Source organism: Arachis hypogaea, chromosome 20, assembly GCF_003086295.3.
Source record: "Arachis hypogaea cultivar Tifrunner chromosome 20, arahy.Tifrunner.gnm2.J5K5, whole genome shotgun sequence".
Classification (NCBI taxonomy): domain Eukaryota; kingdom Viridiplantae; phylum Streptophyta; class Magnoliopsida; order Fabales; family Fabaceae; genus Arachis; species Arachis hypogaea.
Window position 1 is genome coordinate 55554918 of NC_092055.1, and position 8856 is coordinate 55563773.

The 8856-nt window shown below is 37.6% G+C and overlaps 1 non-coding gene across 1 annotated transcript; it reads left to right on the forward strand.

The window, feature by feature from the left end:
* Window positions 1–5862: 5862 nt before the first annotated feature.
* Window positions 5863–5970, forward strand: LOC112787270 (small nucleolar RNA R71). The gene has a single exon (XR_003194692.1). It is a non-coding gene; the product is annotated as a small nucleolar RNA R71 (small nucleolar RNA).
* Window positions 5971–8856: the final 2886 nt, after the last annotated feature.

The following is an 8856-nucleotide window of genomic DNA, read 5'->3' on the forward strand; positions in this document are numbered from 1 at the left end:
AATGGATATCTTAGAAGCGGAATAAGTTGAATTGAATAGAAAAATAGTAGTACTTTGTTTTAATTCATGAGGAACAACAGAGCTCCACACCTTAATCTATGGTGTGTAGAAACTCTACCGTTGAAAATACATAAGTGATAAAGTCCAGGCATGGCCGAATGGCCAGCCCTCTATGATCTAAGAACTAGACGTCCCAAGATGATCCGAAGATTAAACTAAAGATGTAAATACAATAGTAAAAAGTCCTATTTATACTAAACTAGTTATTAGGGTTTACAGAAGTAAGTAATTGATGTAGAAATCTACTTATGGGGCCCACTTGGTGTGTGCTTGGGCTGAGCTTGAAGTTTACACATGCAGAGGCTTCTTTTGGAGTTGAACGCCAAGTTGTAACGTGTTTTTGGCGTTCAACTCTGGTTCGTGACGTGTTTCTGGCGTTTAACTCCAGACTACAGCGTAGAACTGGAGTTCAACGCCCTTTTGAGTCGTCTAAACTTGGGCAAAGTATGGACTATTATATATTGCTGGAAAGCCCTGGATGTCTACTTTCCAACGCCGTTGAGAGCACGCCATTTGGAGTTCTGCAGCTCCAGAAAATTCACTTTGAGTGCAGGGAGGTCAGAATCCAAGAGCATCAGCAGTCCTTCTTCAACCTCTGAATCTGATTTTTGCTCAAGTCCCTCAATTTCAGCCAGAAAATACTTGAAATCACAGAAGAACACACAAACTCATAGTAAAGTCCAGAAATGTGAATTTAACATAAAAACTAAAAAAACATTCCTAAAAGTAACTAGATCCTACTAAAAACATACTAAAAACAATGCCAAAAAGCGTATAAATTATCCGCTCATCACAACACCAAACTTAAATTGTTGCTTGTCCCCAAGCAACTGAAAATCAAATAGGATAAAAAGAAGAGAATATACGATAAATTCCAAACTATCAATGAAACATAGCTCCAATAAGATGAGCGGGACTTGTAGCTTTTTGCCTCTTGAATAGTTTTGGCATCTCACTTTATCCATTGAGGTTCAGAATGATTGGCATCTATAGGAACTCAGAGTTCAGATAGTGTTATTGATTTTCCTAGTTCAGTATGTTGATTCTTGAACACAGCTACTTTATGAGTCTTGGCCGTGGCCCTAAGCACTTTGTTTTCCAGTATTACCACCGGATACATAAATGCCACAGACACATAACTGGGTGAACCTTTTTAGATTGTGACTCAGCTTTGCTAAAGTCCCCAATTAGAGGTGTCCAGGGTTCTTAAGCACACTCTATTTTTGCTTTGGACCTTGACTTTAACCGCTCAGTCTCAAGTTTTCACTTGACACCTTCACGTCACAAGCACATGGTTAGGGACAGCTTGGTTTAGCCGCTTAGGCCAGGATTTTACTCCTTTAGGCCCTCCTATCCACTGATGCTCAAAGCCTTGGGATCCTTTTTATTTACCTTTGCCTTTTGGTTTTAAGAGTTATTGGCTTTTTTCTCTTGCCTTTTGGTTTTAAGAGCTTTTGGCTTTTTCTGCTTGCTTTTTCTTTTTCTTTCTATTATTTTTTTTTGCCATTTTTCTCTTTTTTTTCGCAAGCTTTGTATTCACTAATTTTTCTTGCTTCAAGAATCATTTTTATGATTTTTCAGATTATCAAATAACATGTCTCCTTGTCATCATTCTTTCAAGAGCCAACATATTTAACATTTATAAACAACAACTTCAAAAGAGATATGCACTGTTCAAGCATACATTCAGAAAACAAAAAGTATTATCACCACATCAATATAATTAAACTAAGTTCAAGGATAAATTCGAAACTCATGTACTTCTTGTTCTTTTGAATTAAAAACATTTTTCATTTAAGAGAGGTGATGGATTCATAGGACATTCATAACTTTAAGACAAAGTTACTAAATACTAATGATCATGTAATAAGACACTAACATAGATAAGCACTTAACATAAAGAGAACGAAAAACAGAAAATTTTAAGAACAAGGAATGAGTCCACTTTAGTGATGGTGGCGTTTTCTTCTTGAGGAACCAATGATGTCCTTGAGCTCTTCTATATCTCTTCCTTGTCTTTGTTGCTCCTCCCTCATTGCTCTTTGATCTTCTCTAATTTCATGGAGGATGATGGAGTGATCTTGATGTTCCACCCTTAATTGTCCCATATTGGAACTTAATTCTCCTAGGGAGGTGTTGATTTGCTCCAAAAAATTCTGTGGAGGAGAGTGCATCCCTTGAGGCATCTCAGGGATTTCTTGGTGATGAGCTTCTTCATGCGTCTCTTGAGATCCATGAATAGGCTCTCTTGTTTGCTCCATCCTTTTCTTAGTGATGGGCTTGTCCTCATCAATGAGGATATCTCCCTCTATGTCAATCCCAGCCGAATTGCATAGATGGAAAATGAGGTGAGGAAAAGCTAACCTTGCCATAGTGGAGGACTTGTCAGCCACCTTTTAGAGTTCTTGAGGTATAATCTCATGAACCTCCACCTCTTCTCCAATCATGATGCTATGGATCATGATGGCCCGGTCTATAGTAACTTCAGACCGGTTGCTAGTGGGAATGATTGAGCGTTGAATGAACTCCAACCATCCTCTAGCTACAGGCTTAAGGTCCAGTCTTTTCAGTTGAACCGGTTTGCCTTTTGAGTCAATCTTCCATTGAGCTCCTTCCACATATATGTCCATGAGGACTTGGTCCAATCTTTGATCAAAGTTGACTCTCCTTGTGTAGGGGCGTGCGTTTTCTTCCATCATTGGCAAGTTGAACGCCAACCTCACATTTTCTGGACTAAAATCTAAGTATTTCCCCCGAACCATGGTGAGATAATTCTTTGGGTTCGGGTTCTTACTTTGATCATGGTTCCTAGTGATCCATGCATTAGCATAGACTTCTTGAACCATTAGAATTCTGACTTGTTGGATGGGGTTTGTTAGAACTTCCCAACCTCTTCTTTGGATCTCATGTCGGATCTCCGGATACTCATTTTTCTTGAGTTTGAAAGGGACCTCGGGGATCACCTTTTTCTTGGCCACAACATCATAGAAGTGGTCTTGATGGGCTTTGGAGATGAATCTTTCCATCTCCCATGACTCGGAGGTGGAAGCTTTTGTCTTCCCTTTCCCTTTTCTAGAGGATTATCCGGTCTTAGGTGCCATCAATGGTAATGGAAAATCAAAAAGCTTTATGCTTTTACCACACCAAACTTAGAATATTGCTCGCCCTCGAGTAAGAGAAGAAAGAAAAGATGAAGAAGAAGAAATGGAGGAGAGGGAGAGAGGTTTGTGTTTCGGCCAAGAAGAGGAAGAGAGGGTTGTGTTGTGTGAAAATGAAGAAGAATAGAGGGGTTTATATAGTGGAGGGAGAGGGGTTAGGTTCGGCCATTTAGGGTGGGTTTGGGTGGGAAAGTGATTTTGAATTTTGAAGGTAGGTGGGGTTTATGAGGTAGGTTTATGGAGAAGAGTGGATGGATGTGAGTGGTGAAGGGGTAGTTAGGAAGAGAGTTTGAGGTGATTGGTGAAGGGTTTTGGGAAAGGGTGTTTATTGGGAAGAGAGGATGAATGAGAAGAGGGAAGAGTATGAGTGGAAGTAGGTGGGGATCTTGTGGGGTCCACAGATGCTGAGATGATCCTGTGGGGTCCACAGATCCTGAGGTGTCAAGGAATTGCATCCCTGTACCAATTAGGCATGTAAAATGCATTTGCATGCAATTCTGGCGTTTAAACGCCGAATTGGTGCTTGTTCTGGGCGTTCAGCACCCAGATACAGCATGTTTCTGGCGTTGAACGCCAATTCTATGCTTGTTTCTGGCGTTAAGCGCCAGCTTTCCTCAGTGTGCATTCCTGGCATCTGAACGCCAGGATGCTGCTTGTTTTGGGCGTTCAACGCCAGATCCATGCTCTGTTCTAGCGTTGAACGCCAGCCAGATGCTCCTTACTGGCATTTAAACGCCAGTAAGCCCTTCCTCCAGGGTGTGATTTTTCTTCTGCTATTTTTGATTCTGTTTTTAATTTTTGTATTTATTTTGTGACTCCACATGATCATGAACCAAATAAAACATGAAAGAACAATAAAATAAAATTAAAATTAGATAAATAAAAATTGGGTTGCCTCCCAACAAGCGCTTCTTTAATGTCAATAGCTTGACAATGGGCTCTCATGGAGCCACACAGGTGAATCAGGTCAATTTTATAGACTCCCAACACCAAACTTAGAGTTTGGATATGGGAGTTCAACACCAAACTTAGAGTTTGGTTGAGGCCTCCCAACACCAAACTTAGAGTTTGACTGTGGGGGCTTTAGTTGACTCTGTACTGAGAGAACCTTTCTATGCTTCCTCTCCATTGTTACAGAAGGAGATTCTTGAGTTTTAAACACAAGGTTGTCCTCATTCAGTTGAAGGATCAATTCTCCTCTATCTACATTAATCACAGCTCTTGCTGTGGCTAGGAAGGGTCTTCCAAGAATGATGGATTCATCCTCATCCTTCCCAGTATCCAGGATTATGAAATCAGCAGGGATGTAAAGGCCTTCAACCTTTACCAACACGTCCTCTACTTGTCTATAAGCCTATTTTCTGGAATTTTCTGCCATCTCTAATGAGATTCTAGCAGCTTGTACCTCAAAGATTCCCAGTTTCTCCATTACAGAGAGTGGCATGAGGTTTATTCCTGACCTAAGGTCACATAGAGCCTTCTCAAAGGTCATGGTGCCTATGGTACAAGGTATTAGGAACTTTCCAGGATCCTGTTTCTTCTGAGGCAATCTCAGTTGATCCAATGCATTTAGTTCATTGGTGAACAGGGAAGGTTCATCTTGCCAAGTCTCATTACCAAATAAATTGGCATTTAGCTTCATGATTGCACCAAGGAACTTGGCAACTTGCTCTTCAGTAACATCCTCATTCTCTTCTGAAGAGGAATACTCATCAGAGCTCATGAAGGGCGTAAGGAGGTTTAATGGAATCTCTATGGTCTCTAGATGAGCCTTAGAGTCCTTTGGTTCCTCAAAGGGAAACTCCTTGTTGATCAATGGACGTCCCAGGAGGTCTTCCTCCTTGGAATTCACGTCCTCCCCTTCCTCCTTGGATTCGGCCATGATGGTTATATCTATGGCCTTGCAATCTCTCTTTGGATTCTCTTCTGTATTGCTTGGGAGAGTACTAGGAGGGGTTTCAGTGATCTTCTTACTCAGCTGGCCCACTTGTGCCTCCAAATTTCTAATGGAAGACCTTGTTTCATTCATGAAACTCACAGTGGCTTTAGATAAATCAGAGACTAAATTTGCTAAGCTAGATGGATTCTGCTCAGAATTCTCTGTCTGTTGCTGAGTGGATGATGGAAAAGGTTTACTATTGTTAAACCTGTTTTTTCCACCATTATTAAAGCCTTGTTGAGGCTTTTGTTGATCCTTTCATGAGAGATTTGGGTGATTTCTCCATGAGGGGTTATAGGTGTTTCTATAAGGTTCACCCATATAATTTACCTCTGCTATTGCAGGGTTCTCAGGATCATAAGCTTCTTCTTCAGAAGATGCCTCTTGAGTACTGTTGGATGCGACTTGCATTCCATTCAGACTCTGAGAAATCATATTGACTTGCTGGGTCAATATTTTATTTTGAGCCAATATGGCATTCAGAGTATCAATTTCAAGAACTCCCTTCTTCTGAGACGTCCCATTACTCATAGGATTCCTCTCAAAAGTATACATAAACTGGTTGTTAGCAACCATGTCAATAAGTTCTTGAGCTTCTGCAGGTGTTTTCTTTAGGTGAATAGATCCACGTGCAGAAGTATCCAATGACATCTTAGCTAATTCAGACAGACCATCATAGAATATATCCAGAATGGTCCATTCTGAAAGCATGTCAGAAGGACACTTTTTGGTCAGTTGCTTGTATCTCTCCCAAGCTTCATAGAGGGATTCACCTTCCTTCTGTCTGAAGGTTTGAACATCCACTCTAAGCTTACTGAGCTTTTGAGGAGAAAAGAACTTGGCTAAGAAAGCCGTGACCAGCTTATCCCAAGAGTTCAGGCTATCTTTAGGTTGAGAATCCAACCATATTCTAGCTCTGTCTCTTACAGCAAATGGGAAAAGCATGAGCCTGTAGACTTCAGGATCTACTCCATTAGTCTTAACAGTATCACATATATGCAAGAATTCAGTTAAGAACTGAAAAGGATCTTCAGATGGAAGTCCATGAAACTTGCAGTTTTGTTGCATCAGAGAAACTAGTTGAGGCTTAAGCTCAAAATTGTTTTCTCCAATGGTAGGGATGGAGATGCTTCTTCTATGGAAATTGGAATTTGGTGCATTAAAGTCACCCAGCATCTTCCTTGCATTATTATTATTTTCAGCTGCCATCTCTTCTTCCTTTTCGAAAATTTCTGTAAGGTTGTCTCTGGATTGTTGTAATTTAGCTTCTCTTAGTTTCCTCTTCAGAGTCCTTTCAGGTTCAGGGTCTGCTTCAACAAGAATGTTCTTGTCCTTGCTCCTGCTCATATGAAAAAGAAGGGAACATAAAATAATAATAGGGATCCTTTTTACCACAGTATAGAGGTTCCCTTGTGTGAGTAGAAGAAAAGAAGAAAGAGAGTGAAGAAGAGAAGAATTCGAACTCATAAGAGAAGAAGGGGTTCGAATTTTTGGGTGAGGAGAAGTGTTAGTAGATGAATAAATAAATAGAAGGATATGAGAGAGAGAATTTCGAAAATTAAATTTTGAAAAAGAGTTAATGATTTTCGAAAATTAAAGGAGAATTGAAATTAAAATTAAAATTTAAACAATTAATTAACTAAAAATAATTTTTGAAAAAGAGGGAGGTATTTTCGAAAATTAGAGAGGGATAGTTAGTTAGGTAGTTTTGAAAGAGATAAGAAACAAACAAAAAGTTAATTAGTTAGTTGAAACAAATTTTGAAAATCAATTTTTTAAAAGATAAGAAGATAAGAAGTTAGAAAAGATATTTGAAAAAGATATGATATGAAAAGTTATGATTAAAAAGATATGATTTTGAAAAAGATAAGATAAAAAGATATTTTTGAAAAGATATGATTAAAATTAGTTTTAGTTTTGAAAAAGATTTGATTTTTAAAATCACAATTAATGACTTGATTCACAAGAAATCACAAGATATGATTCTAGAACTTAAAGTTTGAATCTTTCTTAACAAGTAAGTAACAAACTTGAAATTTTTGAATCAAAACATTAATTGTTGATGATATTTTCGAAAATATGATGTAAAATTAAGAAAAATATTTTTGAAAAATATTTTTAAAATTTTCGAAAATAAATAAGAAAGATGAAAAAAAATATGATTTTTGAAAAAGATTTTGAAAAAGATAAGATTTTTAAATTGAAAATTTGATTTGACTCATAAGAAACAACTAAATTTTAAAAAGTTTTGAAAAAGTCAATTCAAATTTTCGAATTTATGAGAAGAAAAAGGGGAAGATATTTTTTTGATTTTTGAATTTTTAATGATGAAAGAGAAAAAACATCAAAAAGACTCAATGCATGAAAATTTTGGATCAAAACATGTGATGAATGCAAGAACACTATGAATGTCAAGATGAACACCAAGAACACTTTGAATGTCAAGATGAACTCCAAGAACTTATTTTTGAAAAATTCTCAAGAAAAGAAAACATGCAAGACACCAAACTTAAAGATTTTTAATTTTTAGACACTAAGAATTCAAGAACGCATATGAAAAACAAGAAAAGACACAAAACAAGAAAATATGAAGATCAAACAAGAAGACTTTCCAAGAACAACTTGAAGATCATGAAGAACACTATGAATGCATGAGTTTTCGAAAAATGCAAAAATTTTTAGAAAAAATGCAATTGACACCAAACTTGAAATTGACTCAAGACTCAAACAAGAAAAACAAAATGATTTTATGATTTTTTTGTATTTTCTTTTAAATTTTTTCAAAAAACATATAGGAAAAAGAAGATAAGAAGTTCAAAATTTTTAATAAGAATCCTAGGAATCTTTCAATGTTGGCCTAAAGCTCCAATCCAAGGGTTGGGCATGGCTTAATAGCCAGCCAGCTTTAGGATATAAATCAGGCATGCAACAGCTGATATTCCAATTAACTTGCCTCTATGCTGATGGTTGGAACCACAGTCCAAAAGAATTAGACATGGCTTTACAGCCAGCCAGGCTTCAACATGCTTCATGAAACACTAGAATTCATTCTTAAAAATTTAGAATAATTTTCGAAAACAGATGAGAAATTTTTTGAAAGATTTTTGAAAAATTTTTGAAAATCAAACAAAAAGAAAATTACCTAATCTGAGCAACAAGATGAATCGTCAGTTGTCCAAACTCGAACAATCCCCGGCAACGGCGCCAAAAACTTGGTGCACGAAATTGTGATCCTTGGTAATGGCTCCAAAAACGTGGTGCTCAAATCTTAATTTATAATTTATCACAACTTCGATACAACTAACCAGCAAGTGCACTGGGTCGTCCAAGTAATAAAACCTTACGTGAGTAAGGGTCGATCCCACGGAGATTGTTGGTATGAAGCAAGCTATGGTCATCTTGTAAATCTCAGTCAAGCGAATATTAAATGGTTATGGAGTTTTCGAATAATAATAGTAAATAAAACATAAAATAGGATAGGGATACTTATGTAATTCATTGGTGAGAATTTCAGATAAGCGTATAGAGATGCTTTCGTTCCTCTGAACCTCTGCTTTCCTGCTGTCTTCATCCAATCAGTCCTACTCCTTTCTATGGCAAGCTGTATGTTAGGCATCACCGTTGTCAATGGCTACATCCTGTCCTCTCAGTAAAAATGGTCCAATGCGCTGTCACTGCATGGCTAATCATCTGTCGGTT